The sequence below is a fragment of the Carlito syrichta genome, unplaced genomic scaffold (genome assembly GCF_000164805.1).
Source record: "Carlito syrichta isolate Samal-C Ts95f unplaced genomic scaffold, Tarsius_syrichta-2.0.1 Scaffold303563, whole genome shotgun sequence".
Classification (NCBI taxonomy): domain Eukaryota; kingdom Metazoa; phylum Chordata; class Mammalia; order Primates; family Tarsiidae; genus Carlito; species Carlito syrichta.
The window spans coordinates 256620-270598 of record NW_007247659.1 but is presented as its reverse complement, the minus strand read 5'-3'; the positions used below and the strand labels follow the sequence as shown (position 1 = coordinate 270598).

At 37.6% G+C, this 13979-nt stretch overlaps 1 protein-coding gene and 1 pseudogene across 1 annotated transcript in view; both read right to left on the bottom strand.

The window, feature by feature from the left end:
- Positions 1 to 9801, bottom strand: part of MGAM (maltase-glucoamylase) — a 210499-nt gene extending 200698 nt beyond the window's left edge. Inside the window, exon 1 of the mRNA XM_008058647.2 lies at positions 9710 to 9801. The gene's annotated coding sequence lies outside the window, so the exon portion shown is untranslated. The remainder of the gene's footprint in view (positions 1 to 9709) is intronic.
- Positions 1 to 13979, bottom strand: part of LOC110595695 — a 40332-nt pseudogene that overhangs the window by 7587 nt on the left and 18766 nt on the right.

Below are 13979 nucleotides of genomic sequence, written 5' to 3'. Positions count from 1 at the left end.
TGTATGTATTACACATATGTGACATGCATATGGTCTCTCAACTCCTCCTAAGGCAGAAAGTCATCTTTCCTTGACACTCAAATATATTCTAATTCTTACTTAAGAAAAGTACTGCTTTACACCACAATGAATGAATGACTCAAGTGGAAACTAAAATGAATGTAATTCCTTTCTTACACCAACTAACTTGGGAGAATCAACCATGTTAAAGACAAAATAGTTCAAATAAATCTCTCCTCTTGAGTGCTGGCCAGACCTAGTGACTTGCAACTTAGTGAAACTAGAGAAAACATTGTGATGTTGCTTCCAAGATTAAATCACTAAATGATTGTGACTTTTGTCTTACTGACTCTCACTTTCCCTGTTGGAGTCCTTGCTGTGGGAAAGCAAGTTGTCATATCGTGGAAGGGTGTACATGGCAAGGAACTGAGGGAGGTCTCTGGTTAGCAGCAGATTAAAGAGTGGCAAAGATTAAAGAGTGGTCAAAGGAACAAGGAATATGAATAGTCTCTGTTGGCCAACTAAAAAATGCCAGCTCTTACAGTGGAGCTGAGCAGTTACAAGATGTGGGAAGTGACTCAGAACAAGTCCATATGATAGGAAAGTGAAAAGAAGGCAAAACTAGGTATGTAGTTTGAGAAAGAAGCTATGAAAAATGATGGCAGGATCAAGTAAAGGCACACAAAAAGGATTAGACCCAAGATACAATATGCCCATTTGAGTTGGATATGAGAACTAAAATTTAAGAGAAATTGCCATATTAACATAGAAAGTATAACTACCAATGTAGTACTGTGGAAAAACTGTTGGGGTTAGTGGGGAGTGCGAAAATGCTCAATCCAAAAAGTTAGGAAAGAATACACGTTTATAAGTGGTTGGGGTTGGAAGTGGCACATAAGCAGAAAAAAACGGAAGGTACAAAATAAGACCTTAGAAAGAACTTGTCATGTCAGTTATTACAGGGCTTAAATAGTTAAAAGACAAAGGTTAGATCGCATTTTAAGGCATAAATCTAGTTAAAGTTTCTTATAAGTGACACATCTAAAACTCAAGTTTACAAAAGCACTAAAAGTAAAGGGGGAAAACAAATATGTGAGAGGAATGCTAAGTGAAAGCTAGTAGAGTTATATTAACAGATATTTTGAGGTATGCTCCATCGATGCCTAGATGTTCAAGTGTTTATCAAAAAAGAGTGCTGAATTTTATTAAATTCATTTTCCATGTCTAATGATACAATCATTTGGTTTTTGTTTTTACACATGTTGATGTATTTAATTACATCTATGGTCTTGTGAATGTTGAACCAGCTCTGCACCCCGGGTGGATGATTTTTGAGATGTGTTGTTGGATCCTGTTTGCTAGGATCTTGTCAAGAATTTTGGCATCCATGTTCATCAAGGAGATTGGCCTGTAGTTCTCTTTCTTTGTTGGATCTTTACCTGGTTTGGGTATCAATGTGATGTTAGCTTCATAAAATGATTTGGGGAGATTTCCATCTTTCTCAATTGCCTGGGTACTTTCAATAGGATTGATATCAGTTCTTCCTTGTATGTTTTGTGGAATTCTGCAGTAAAATCATCTGGTCCAGGGCTTTTTTTTTTTGGTAGTTGTTTTCCTATGACATAGTCAATTTCTTGGATTGTTATTGGCTTATTTAGGTTCTCAATTTCTTCTTGTTCCAACCTGGAAAGGTTGTGTAATATCAGAATATCCATTTCCTTTAGGTTTTCAAGTTTGTTTCCATACAAGTGTACATAATAGTCCCTGATAATCTTTTGTATTTCTTCAGGGTCAGTTGTGACTTGATCTTTTGCATTTCTGATTGTGTTTATGGGCCTTTTCTCTCTTTTTCTTCATCAATCTAGCTAGAGGTCCATCAATCTCGTTTATCCTTTCAAGGAGGCAGGTTTTTGTTTCATTGATTTTTTTTGTATTATATTTTGTTGTCTATGTCCCAAATTTGTGCTTTTATTTTGGTGATCTGGATTCTTCTGAAGTTAGGGTTTTTGTGGTCTTGCTTTTTCAGTTTCCTTGGATGATCTGTTAGGCTGCTAACTTGCCATCTATGAGAAACCCACAGCCAATATACTACAAAACAAACAGAAATAGGAACAATTTCCCCTGAAAACTAGAAAAGACAAGGAAGCCCTCACTCATCTCTCATTTTAAACATAGTTTTGGAAGTGCTAGGTAGAACAATCAGACAAGAGAAGGAGATGAGGGTTATCCAAGTCGGAAAAGAGAAAGACAAGTTATCCCTGTTTGCAGACGACATGATTCTATACCTTGAAAATCCAAGAGAATCTGTCAAAAACCTTCTTTTTGGCAAAGTCTCAGGATAAAAAATAAATGTGTAAAAGATAGTCATATTTCTATACACCAACAATAATTAAACAGAAACCCAAATCAAAATCACAATCCCATTCACAATAGCCACACAAAAAAAAATAAACACCTTGGCATCTTCTTAACCAGAGTAGTGAAAGAACTTTACAATGAAAACTACAAAACACCACTCAAAGAAATCAAAGATGACACAAACAAGTGGAAAAATATTCCATGTTCATGGACTGTAAGCATCAACATTGTTAAGATGTCCATTCTACCCAAGACAATCTACAGATGCAATGCAATACCCATTAAATTATCAGCAGCATTCTTCTCAGACCTGGAAATGACAAATACAAGAATTCATAGGGAAACATAAACAACCATATTTAGCCAAAGCAATCCTCAACAACAACAAAAACAAAAAGTGAGAGGTATCACACTCCCAGACTTTATACTTAGCATATAGCTACAATAATAAAAAACCATGGTACTGGTACAGGAACAGGCATGTAGACCAATGGAATAGGATAGAGATTCCAGAAGCAAAACCTCAATTTCTCAACCAACTCATCTTCGACAAAGCTTCCACCACCAACCACTGGGGAGAGGAGAACCTATTCAGTAAATGGTGCTGGGAAAACTGGTTGATCACAAGCAGAAGATTAAAACAAGACCGACCCCTACCTATCACCATACACAAAAAGCAACTCTAAATGGATCAGAGACCTAAACATAAAACCTCAAACTATAAGAACCTTAGAAAATGCAAGAGATACCCTTATGGAAATTGGAACTGGCATCCAATTCCTGATCAAAACCCCAAGTGCCCATATCATAAGAGATAAGATAGACAAGTAGAACTTCATCAACCTGACAAGCTTCTGCAAAACCAAAGAAACCAACAAGAGAACAGGGAGACAGCCCACAGACTGGGAAAAAATATTTGCCAATGTCTATCTGACCAAGACCTAACATCTAGGATCTATAAGGAACACAAACATGCCGAAAAGAAAAAAATAAACAGCCCCATTATAAAGTGGGCAAAAGATATGAAGAGACACTTCTCAAAAGAAGACATATGAGCAGCCAAAAAATACATGAAGAAATGTTTAGCCTTACCAGTCATCAAAGAAATGCATATTAAAACCACACTGAGATACCACCTAACCATCATCAATAACTCAAAAAACAACTGATGCTGGAGAAGACGAGGGGAAATGGAAACACTTCTATACTGTTGGTGGGAGTGTAAACTAGTATAACCCCTGTGGAAAACAGTTTGGTGATTCATAGAGGATCCAAAAATTGACCTTCCATGTGACCCCACAACCCCCCTACTGGGAATATACCTATGAAAAAGATACTCTATGAAAAGGATACCTGCACATGCATGTTTATTGCAGCATTGTTCACAATATCAAAACTGTGGAACCAACCATGTTGCCCAACAAAAGAGGACTCTAGAAAAATAATGTTGTATATATACATGATGGAATATGATGCAGCCATAAAGAAGGACAAAATTATGAACTTCACATCAACTTGGATGAACTAGAGTCTATAATACTGAGTGATCTATCACAGAAATAAAGAACTGTGTATCACATGTTCTCACTCATAAGTGGACCTTGACCAACTACCATAATACTACAAGTTAAGGATTGACAGATGTGGAAAACTGCGAGGGGGATGGGGAGCAGGGAGGTGGGATTGACAGTAGTCAAAATCTGCCTGGGGAAGGGGGTGCACATCTCTTCAACAAGGGTACCAGCACAATAAATATTTGTATACCTAACCCTGAATTGAACCCTCCAATTTTAACATAAAAACAATTTAAAAGTTAAAAAAGAGAGCAATATAAATCTAAAAAAAAATCAGACAAATAGACTTTAGGTATAAATTCATTATTAAGGAGACACAGAGTCACTACATGATGATTAAAGTGTCAGTTCACCAGGAAGCTAGCAGGGATCAAGCTTGATATGCACCTAATAATGAAGACTCAAACCTCAAAAAAATGTAAAGAATCACAAGGGGCTTTTGTTTGTTTTTTTGAATCAGAGTCTCAGTCTGTCACCCATGATGACATGCATTGGCATGATCACAACTCACTGCAGTCTCAACCTCCTGGGCTCAGGTGATCCATCTGCCTCTACCACCCAAATAGCTGGAACTACAGGCACATGCTACCATGCCCAGCTAACTTTTTTCATTTTTTTCATTTTTTTCTTGTTTGTGGCCTAGGCTGGTCTCGAACTCTTGACATCAATCATCCTCCCGGGATTTTATTTGTGAACCACAGTGCCTAGTCACAAGATAAAATGAAAGGATATCATGTACAATGGAATGTTTGAGAGTTCCCTCAATTGATAGCTAAAATGGACTAGAAATGTAAAGAGATGTTACTTTTTACATATCTCCTGTACCAACACAAAGAGGACTACATTGAACTCAGAGATGCACAGACACAGGATCCTGAAGACTCTGTTTAAATCCAATCAAGCTCTGCTCTATCCTAGTCCACCCCTCCTCTGACTATCAATGCTTCTTAATGCTTAAAAGAGAGAGAATTCAATCAAAGAAGAAAGCATTTTGTGTCAACGTGAAAGAAAAAAAAAATATCTAGAGCCCAGTCTTATTCATGAATATAAATGGAAAAGCCAAAAAAAAAAGCCCACACAAAAAATATTAGCAACAGAAATCAGTAACATATTAAGAAATGACCAAGTAGTGTTCTTCTAGAAATACAATGATCCTTTAATATTAGAAAATACACTTGTATAATTCACCACAATAGCTCATTAAAGAAAGGTCACCATATAATCATTTAGATTCATTGGCTACTCATAGTAAAATTTTTTGCACACTGGAAATAATTAGTTTGATAATGGGTATTCATCAAAACCCTACTTCCTAAATGGTGAAATATAAGAAGCATTCCCTTAAAAATCAGAAAATAAACCCAAACAACTAAATGACCCATGTCTATGGCAGCTTATAATTTAAAAAATATTAACAATGCAGTAAGACAGGAAAATAAAGAACATTTATAAGACTGAAAAGGATGAAGCCAAAAAAAAAAAAAAACAACAACAATTGTTTCCAGACATAATAATGTTTAGGTAGTAATCTAAAACATATGTAGAAAAAAATAGAATAAATAAGTCAATGAATATTATGTTAGATTCTTATTATCTTCTTAAATCTGTAACTTTTTCCTTTTTACCTTTAGGCCTTTATTTTATTATATAAAAATAATTTCAGGAAGATAAAAGTAAAATTATTTTTAGTTTTATATATGTGATGTAATATAGGAATATATTGATGTTAAAACACAAACCAATAAGGCTTGACTCCATTAAAATGTAAAATTTTGTTCATGAAACTAACATAAAATAAGTGAGCAAAGCTTCACAACAGTAGATGCATCCAACATATATTGTAAAAATAAGAGCTAGAATTCAGAATAACATGAATGAACAAACAAGAGACTTATACAGATCAACGAGATAAAAATAAACATCTCAATATAAAATTGAGCAAGACAGAAAATAAATAAATAAAAAGTGTTCACCCTCATTAGTATTCAGAAAAATTCACACTGAAACCACAGGATACTATTTTATAAACTGAAACACAGGATATTATTTTATAATCTCAAAATGACAAAATTTAAAAAGACTGTCAATTCCAAATGTTATGGTGAATGCAGACAATAATAGGGAGATGGTAATTGAGTACAGCCACTTTGAAGATCAGTTTGAGAGTATCCAGTGAACTCGCAGATATATATCCAAAATCACCCATATGCACGTGAAAATACATACAAGAACATTCAGAAGAGCAGTGTTTTAACTGCAAGATATTGAAGAAAAATAAAGTTTTCTCAGCTGGAGAAAGGATGTTATTTTACAGTGAACATAAGTAAACTGGAGATACATATCAACATAGACAAATCTCACATTATATATTATAGCAGATATATATCTATTATTTACAAATATCTATGTAAATAGTAAGGACACAGAGAAATGCATGATAAATACTCACTTCAGACGAGTGGTTACCTATGACAAACATATAGTTGTACAATTTAATGCTAATAATAATAAACAAATATTGAGCAAATATGCTAAGAGGTTCCCATAATTTGTCAAGTGCAATCTTTGTAGCAACCCAGATATTTTAGTGCTCCAATACTCACTTTCACATGAAAAATTAAGCTTCAAAAAGGTCAACTTATCAGCCTGATGTTTTATAGCTGATAAGAAGCAAAGCCACAATTTGAATACCTGCCCTTTGGACTCCACAACCAGATCTTTTTACCATTGCTTGACACTCTTTGCTGTAACGCCCCACAGCGTACACACTAGTTTAGGCTTTTTGTAAGATTCTTTTATAAAATAGCATTTGGTTCATTAACCAAGTACTTGGAATGTGCCTTGCACTAGGCTAGGAACTTACATGCATTACTTCATTTAGCCCTTACAACCATCTTTGAGTAGTGATTGCTATCCTGATTTTACAAATGAATCAGCTGAGCCTTATGGAGGCTCTGTTGCCCAAGGTCCAGGTCTCATTAGGAGCAGAGCCAGACTCCAAAGCAAGCAATCAAAATCAAAGCCACCACTGTTAAGGAGGATATTATACCATCTCCTACAATGTGATGCAAATAAAGAAAATGTATATATGCATGAATAATAGAATTTCTAAATTAAAGTAGGAAATATGAGAGACACCTGTATCCATAAGGTTAAAGCCTTATGGAAACAAAAGACAACACAAATTCTGCAACATTTCAGTCTCCATAGCTGCTGGGACATTTTAGAGTCTTTTGAAAGTACCAGAAGTATCAATTCACATTAAGCTCATAGCCGAGAGCACTGTTTCAGATTCTTTGTGGGATCTGAGAGAAACTGCTACCAATGCGCGCCTCATTTCTCTTGTTTACTCATCATCAGGTTACCAAAGCATGTCTTTGGAGAAAGATAAATCTATTGCAGTTCATTTATTCGTTCAATTATTTTTTAAACTCCTGCAATGTGTCAACCATTCTTCTAGGAGCTAACTATACAACAATGAACAGAACAGATAAAAATCCCTGTCCTCATGGGACTTACGTTTCTGTGGTTAGAAAAACAAGACAATAGATAGATAGATGATAGATAGATAGATAGAGACATACATACATACAGACATAAATACCTAGATGTAGTAGGTTAAACTGTTTAAGTGCTATGGAGAAAAATAAAGCAGAGGGAAAAGATGAAGATGCTGGGATGAGCTTTGCAATTTTAATTATGTTGGTCAGGAAAAGTCTTACTGAAAAGGTAAGAATTATCACTGTACATATATTAAAGGAAGTAAGATATATGAGACTCCTGTATCCTTCCAAAGACAGCCATGAGGTTAAAGCCTATGAAAACAAAAAAAAATAATTACTACGGTATATAAATCCTGCAGACTCAACGGTAATTATTTTCTTCTTGAATATTTGCTTATATGAATAATTGTCAAAGTTCTTTGTCCTGGCACAATCATAGTTATTTAGGCAAAGTAAACAGGTAAACCATAGGGATTCCCAAATTATTAAAATAGCTATCTAAATTAATTTGGAGACAGTGAATAATTGTATTTTCTGTATTATAGACAGTGTCTAATATGTATGTGAAGAGCCAAGCCATGGTTTAACAATCCTTTGATAACACAAGGCAAAAGAAAGGGTTAATTTTAGAGAGACCAGTAATAACTTGCAAAAAGGACCTCAACAAGCCTGACTATTCTTCAGAGATACTGGTCAACACTTAGTGAGTTGATCCATTGTTTCTCACTGACTTAATAAAATGGGAAGGAAAAAGGTAGCCAATAAACAGATTTTTTCGTAAGCCTGGTCACATCCAAAGTACAGAGATCTAAAAACCAGCTGTGACCCTATACAGCTGTGTAACCTTGGAAAAAACCACTGAATCTCTCCAGGCCTCAGTTTCTCCTTCTGAACCTCAAAGGGATCATCTCTACAAGAGAGTTACATCCTTCTGTGACCCTAGCTGTGACTAGCAAGGGTTTAGCTTTCTCATCACATTCCAAAGCTGCCACATGAACTAATTTTAAACAAAAAAATGTCATCTTCTAGTTCCATTCCATGCTAAAAGAGTTTGTAAAGTAATTTTATTCTCTCACCCAAATTCATTTGTGAGGAAATGCTGGTGATAAAATCATCATTGGCAAAGTGAAATAGCAATAAGCTGTCTTCAATTCAGAGTACAGGATAGAATGTCTTTCTACTTCATTTGGTCCCTAAAAGCTCAGGGTCTTCCCAAGGACACCCTCCTTCTCATACCATCCTTGCCAACTACAACATACATTCACTCTCCCACATCATGACACCAGACTGTAGACAGTTTGAACATCACAAGGTCCTCACAGCACTGAAAAGTCACCATTTTGAAGCTGTGTCAGGACCTACTGGTAGCCTTTTCCAGTGAGACCCACGGGGACAGATCTTGACTTCTTTCCCTTTGGCCAATAGTAACTCTCCTTTCCGACCTCAGTGGTCTGTCAGAAAAGAAGTGCCCACATGTGTCTAGCTAGAGTCTAGCCACCAGTAAGGATCCAACTTTTCTAAGATATATCAGGGAGGGGCCAACAGCAATCCATCACCTTCCTTTCTTCCCCAGGCACATGCATTCTATTTCACACAAGATTGCCAGGACAGATACTATATATTTCCTCTCATGACCTCCTTCTAGATTCCACAGGAAATCTTTCTTACCTCCAACACATACCAACTCATACATGAATTCCTATATTATACACACAACTTCAGACTCTGTCCTAAAATAATTCTTTATTTGTTCCACAGAGGCACCGAACCCTAAGTATAGTAATAGATTTCTCAATTTCCTGACTATGATTCATTCTCTAATATACCATTCCTCAATCACAATTTACACATTCTATTAGAAAGAATATTTCAAGATGTTCTAATCTCATTACCAAACTCTAACTCCTTTTCCTCACTTCTTTCACCTCATTTCCAGAATCAGAACAATTTTCTACCTGCTACCTCACTCTGAATGCTAAACAATTCATCGTACTTTAGACACACAAACACATAGTTTTCGCTACAATCAGGCTTGTAGATCCAACAACGGTCTAGAGGGGTGCGTACATAACAGCTACACCCAGTCACACACATACTAACAAAAAAGATAATGAGATTAATTTTGTTTTATGTACTTGCATAATTTGGGGCTTTCTGTGCCTGCATTTAACAAATTAACAAGATCATGTTGACTAAAGTAGATTAGTACAAATTCATACATGTTTGTAGACACATATCTGTTGCCATAAATGAACATATGATTCATAAACTTACCCCATTACCTCCAGCAGTCAGCCACTCCCACTCTCTGAAGGATGACTTAGCAATAAAAGCAAAGGAGCACAGTCCATAGAAAGCAGCCAAAGCACTGGTGAAGTTTACTAGCCTATCAAGAAAATGTTAATGGCGTTCCTATGCAAATGATGCCCAGCTTTTATTCTCAGGATCAGAATTGTTATTTAATTAGTAATCCCGATCTTCCTCAGTGGAGGACATCCTTAAAACCTTGGAGGGAAAAGGCACCCCCCCTTGTCCTACTCCATAGCCCCAGGAACCCAATGTTTATGCTGTGGTGACAACACTCAGTGCCTCTTGTAAGAGAACACATGATCAACTCAATTGAGAATGAGCAAAACATAAATGACCCCAGTATTTCAGGAGAGCCCTAGTCTCTCCCAGTGACTTTTTTTTTTGTTTGTTTGTTTTTGAGTTGGAGTCTCACTCTCACCCAAACTGGAGTGCAGTGGCCGCTCCCGGCCACCGCAGCCTCGACCTGCTGGGCTCCGGCGATCCTTCCACCTCAGCCTTCCAAGTAGCTGGAACTACAGGTGCGCACTACCATGCCCGGCTGATTTTTTTGATTTACTGTAGAGATGAGGTCTCGCCAAGTTGCCCAGGCAGGTCTCGAACCCATGGGCTCAGGCAATCCACTCACCTCAGCCTCCCAAAGGCATGGGATTACAGGCTGAGCCACTGAGCCTGGCTTCCCAGTGACTTCTAATCTCTCAAGAGCCCACTGACATTAAGTAGCACAATTCACTGATCTGTGATTGTCAGTCACAATTATCATGAGTATTATGCAACTACCACACTAGTGACTCAAACCCTGGGCTCCCAGTCTGAGGCTACTTCAACTATGCCAAACTCTCATTCTATCCTAATTCAGAATTCTGAATGCAACAGGTACTTATTAGTGTTTAAAACGGAAAAATTACTGAGCACAAGGTATCTGTACTACATACTGCACATCTGTGATATTCCCTGACTATGGCAGTTTAAAGGTTTAGCTCCAACTCTCTAGTTTAAAAAGATGATCAGGCTATACCAAGGTATAAGCACTGTTGTGCCTCAAGTGGCTTGTTGTCTGGTAACATGGCCATATCTGGGCTTGGGGGTGTCAGGAAAACTTGTCTATTTGGGAGCCACAGAGACTGTGCAAACATAAGGACTAGGAATATGATGACAATACCTCCTCCTCTCCATTCCCCCAGCCACCACCCTCACCTAGCCCTTTGTGAGCCCGTCTCTGGATCAAGCATGAGCCCCTGGGCTGCTTCCTTACCATAGCAAGTGCCACAATAACCACTTTTGCAACACAATTCAATTCAAGGTATAGTCTTCATATGTGACCATAAACAAGGCACTATCAGAATGACAATAACAACATTTATGGAGCGCCTATCATGGCCTATGTATTGTGCTAAATGACTCACATGCTTAATTTCGTTGCTTGCTCATAACTACACCATGAGCTAGGTTCTGTTATTATCCCAGTTTCACAGATGAGAAACCTGAGGCACAAAGAGCAACTTGCTCTACATTATGTAACTACCAAGAGGTGAAGCTAAAATGCAAACCCAGGCAGTTTGGCCAAGCCTGCAATGAAACACTGATGCGAGTGATTCCTTCGTGACCTCGTAGCTGAAAGAATTAAGTCAAATGGTTGTGAAGCCAAAGAGCAGACAGTGCCAGCAAATTCTATAGGAGAGAGAATACTTACACTGGGAAAAACAGGAAAGAAATCCAAGGCCTAGCTAGATGGGAGTGAAGAAGGAAGGAGAGAAAAAGACACTGTGGACCAAGGCAGCATCCGACAACAGGGATAGGGGCAAGTTTTGGAAACTCTAGTAAAAAGATGTGGTCAGAGAAGACAGATGTGGAGAATCAGGGACAAATACACTGGAGTCACAAGGTGGAGATTCTTAGCCCCTCGGAGAGAAGACTTCCACGTGCAACAGGAAACCATCGCAGGTTAGAAACTGCATACACATGAGATAGATTTATGCAGTCTCAAAATACTGAATCATCTGCTTCTTTCAGTTTTCAGTACAGAAGAATATTAGTTCTTTCCACATCTACAAGCACACCCAGTTTGTGTCCATAGGGAATCGCGAAGCTTCAGAGGGGACATGTTCTTTAGGGAGATGTTGTGTGGTTATGAGAAGAAACAGAAACAATACATGTGAATCATTTCACATAATACACAGGCCATAGTAAGCGCTCCATATATGTTGTTACTATTCTGATATTTCCCTTTTACCATCTACCAAAGTAATGGTGCAACCAAGGATAAATATTGTTCTGTTTCTGTTTTATAAGTATGCATTCCCCAAAGGGTTCAGAGGAGTGCTAGTCACTCATCAAGCCCCTGCAGGCTGAGTTCCCTCAAACTCTCCATCAAAGACAGACCCATTTGTAGAGTCCATTCTGGCTAGTACACACAGAAAGGAGAGGTGAGGCCAAGTGTGCCTTCTCCAGTCTCCTAGCACTGAGCATGTGTTCACGTATCCTGCCTTCCTAGAATAAAGGCCTTATAGAAATATAATGTTTCAGCCATCTGGATTTTACCAGCAGGTATAACTTAAATTATCCCTTTCATCTTAAGCTGTTGAATATAGCATTTAAATCAAGATAAATAATTTCTTGGAAAGTGTTTCCACACTAAATCTTCAGATGATAGTTTAGGGGTCCCCAGTCCCAAAATGGTGTCAATAGAAAGAACAGGCAATTGGAAATAAAAAAGCCAGGGCTTGAATATTAGAGTCTCTGCTTACTTGCTTCAGACCTTTAGCAGTTATTTAAATTTTCTGAAGTTCAAATGCCTTATCTGTAAATTAGGGATGATAATATCTACTTCATAGTACTATTTTGAACCTAAGCAGAGATAATCAGTACCTGACATTCAATGTCAGTTTCCTAGTCCCTCCTCAACTTCTCTTTTCTAAAAATAAATAATATCCAGCAAGCAGTACTATTCACTTAAATTCTGTCAAAAACTGTTTCTTCCATTCATAAGCCCTTAGGAATAGCCTCACTAGATTGGATTGGAAGGAGGTGGTCTCTTCCATCATGATCTGCTGAAGTAGACAATGGAAAGCAGTTCACACATCCCACACAGAACTGATTCTACAGGCTAGTGGAGGAAAACCACAACTACCTCAGTGTTTTGTACTACGTGACTCTCTCTCTTTCTGTGTGTATGTGTTTCACACACACATACTCTTTCTCATATGCACATACACTCACAAGCACATGCCATCTACAACTCCTACCTATCAAAATAACCTCTCACAGTCTCCACAGCCCATAAACTTTAAATTGTACCTCTTTTTTTTTTTTTAAGCCAAGTGGTTTTCTTTCTTTTGTCTCATGTAAATGTCCTTCACTTCACATATCACTTGGAGAGGGAAAAAAAGTTGGTCGCAGTAGGAGTAATTGCTCTGCCCAGAAATTGTCAGAGGAACGTGAGCGCAGAAATGGTCCCCACAGGGCACTGCAGCATTTCCTTCTCTTGTGAAATCTCTTTTAATCAGCAGCTTTACACTGCCTTCCATTCCTTCCGCCCTTTCCTCTTTACCTCCACAGACAGGAACACACACACACAAACACACACTCACAGGATGAGTACAAGGAGAGTGTTATTAAAATTACTCATCACATAGTATTCACTTGTTAGTAATAAAACTTTACATTTGCATGACACTTTATAGTTCAGAGTACTTAATCTGTATTATCTATTTAATCACAGCACCCTATAAGATAATGCAGGTATTTTTAATACCCATGTGTAAGTGAGGACACAGAAACTACAAAAAATGATTTGCCAAAAGTAGTTCAAATTACAGTGAAACTGAATGCATACAAATTTAATTTTAATCTGGGAATTCAATGTTCACAGAGTCTGAAGTTGGTAAATCCAGAAAATAGTTTTTTCAGACTAAATATTTGCTCATTTATGCAGCAAATTCAAAGTTCACTCACCACAAATCTCCTCAAGTGGAAATTCTCAAATCCTATCAGATATCAATTTCTACCATTTTCACCTCAATATGGAGTATTTCTCTTTAAGCCCAAATCTTGTACTGGAAACACCCATCATTTCTTCCATGGCACCCTCCCGTGCCTAAGTGACATCTGCACAGCCCACTCCTTAAGAGACACTCAACATAACCCTAACCTGATTGCAGCTCACTGAACCAGCACAGATGACCCAACTTCATCCAATTGGGTTCTCCCTCCTAAAATTAGGATTTGAGACACAGAG